The 2,332-nt window shown below is 41.7% G+C and overlaps 1 non-coding gene across 1 annotated transcript; it reads left to right on the top strand.

Moving 5' to 3' along the window:
• Positions 1 to 1,838: 1,838 nt before the first annotated feature.
• TRNAC-GCA (transfer RNA cysteine (anticodon GCA)) lies at positions 1,839 to 1,910 on the top strand. The gene has a single exon. It is a non-coding gene; the product is annotated as a tRNA-Cys (tRNA).
• Positions 1,911 to 2,332: the final 422 nt, after the last annotated feature.

Genomic DNA, 2,332 nt, shown 5'->3' with positions numbered 1-2,332 from the left:
AGTGTAAATATGCAAACCTCTGGAGTTCATTACACGGAACTTGCTTGGTATTAGAGGTACTAACTTCCTATGTGGGAATTGCACTAGAGGGCCTTTTTGAGATGGAAAAAATAAAATCAGGCATACTAAAAGAGTTTATATATATATGTTTTTGCTCTTTGCAGAGAAATTCTAGGTACAAGTCTAGGTCTTCTAGGTACCAAGTCCTATTTACATGTCTAAATCATACAGTGCATGTGAAGTGACTTGTGCTGCATCTAATCTGGGAATACCCTTGCAAAACCCTCCTGCTCTCCTTTGACGAGTCAGCTAGCCTTAGGAGAAAGTTTATTTTTCCTAGCATGGTTATAGTCTATTGTTGAATATTAAAGTAACCTGGCTTTATATACGGGTTGCTGGTTTTCTAATCTCTATAAACCCATTACAAAATGAACTACTAGGTGAGGGGCAACATAAAACAAAACCCAAATTGGCTATATAAAAATAACAGCAGTGTGTGTAATGAGTACAAGTTAGCTTTCACCTAACAAAACTTCACTTGAAGGTGTGTACTTAATGAGTAGATGATTTACATCAATAGAAAGAGTCAGAGGTAAAATTTCAAGTGACTGAGATGGTCAAACCACAGAGTCTGATGAGTAGAGACCCTGTGAAAGTTGCATCATGTGTCATTGTAGGCTCTGGATCCCTAAGATGCACCACCAGGAAAATACTAAGTTACATCATTCTGGTCTCTTCTTTACATTAGATTTAGTATCATTGCAAATTGGTACTAAATGCTTTTAGCCATGCTGACACCAGTCTCTCTTTAGGGTAACTTCACTTGAACCAGGCTAATCATCAATGCCTGGGATTTTGCCTTTATGATTAACAGCATTATATTCAGGGTTAAGCTGGCCCAATGAAAGCCTTCCTCAGGCTCCTACCTACTGAAAGAATAACACTGAACACTGTTGTCTCCATCAATGACAACATATTATAATGAGAATGGGGAAGTCTTCAGGTTAAGCTGAGAACCATAGAGCTTCCTTTGCCTTTTGGAGTCTTTAAGAAAAAATAAAACAACAGGAAATGGTAGCAGTTGATCATTAAAACTTTGAAGCTTTGATTGTATTTTTTCAAGTGATAAAAAGGCATTGAAAGTGAAAGTGTTAGTCACTCAGTCACCTCCAACTCTGTGACCCCACAGACTATATAGCCCACCAGGCACTTCTGTCCATGGATAACATATGCTTTATCAGTGAGCCTTTCAAGTGTCTAATTTAAGACATGAAAAAGTAGTATATTGTTGAAATTTAATGTTAAAATTTTATTGTGCCCTTGCTCTCAACAGTCCATTCATTCATTCACTTATTCAACAAATATTTGTCAAGCTTACAATTTGTTAGACTCTGTTCTGGGTGCAAGGGGTACAAGTCAGACAAAACCCTTGCCTTCCAAGACTTCATACTCCAGCAGGCAATAGATGAACAAATAAAATGGGAAATATGTTAGCGCTGAAAACTGAGGAGAATAGTCAAGAAAGGAAGAGAAGTGAGAGTATGGGGTTGCAATTTGAGGCAGTATACCCAGGGGAAGATTTGATGATACGATGGCATTTAAGTAAAAAGCCTTAAGGCAGTGATAGACTGAGCCATGTGAAACCTGGAGGAGAAGGACAGTCAAGCACAAAGGTTGAGGTGGGGTGTGCCCGCTGTGTGTGGGGAACATCAGAGTGGTTGGTGAGTTGTCTAGGGTGAAGGTAGTGAAGGGATGGTTGGGGTGGTAGAGAGGTGACTGGGGCAGATCCTAAGGGTTCTGTAGAACTTGGTAAGTATATTGGCTTTTGCTTGAGGGCTTCCCTGGTGGCTCAGATGGTAAAGCATCTGCCTGCAATGCAGGAGACCCAGGTTCAATCCCTGGGTCGGGAAGATCCCCTAGAGAAGGAAATGGCAACCCACTCTGGTACTCTTTCCTGGAAAATCCCGTGGACAGAGAAGCCTGGTAGGCTACAGTTCATGGGGTTGCAAAGAGTTGGAGACGCCTGAGCGACTTCACTTCACTTCACCAAGTGTCGTGGGGAACCATTGGAGGGTTTTGAGCACAGGAATAATGGACATGCTTTTAGTATTTATAGGATCACTCCGGCTGCTTGGTGAGAATAGACCACTAGACCACTTAGGAGGCCAGTGCCACAGCCTAGCAGCCAGGAAGAGATGATGCCTGGGATTCAAGTAGTAACAGTGTGGATGTGAAGACTGTTTGGATGCTGGACGGAGTCTGAAAGAAGAGCCACCCTGATTTGTTGATGGATTAGATATGGGCTGTGAGAGAACATCAAGCATAAAGGGTG

The sequence above is a fragment of the Dama dama genome, chromosome 19, assembly GCF_033118175.1.
Source record: "Dama dama isolate Ldn47 chromosome 19, ASM3311817v1, whole genome shotgun sequence".
NCBI classification, from domain to species: domain Eukaryota; kingdom Metazoa; phylum Chordata; class Mammalia; order Artiodactyla; family Cervidae; genus Dama; species Dama dama.
Note: the sequence above shows the minus strand (reverse complement) of the source record. Positions and strands in the feature narration are given on the sequence as shown.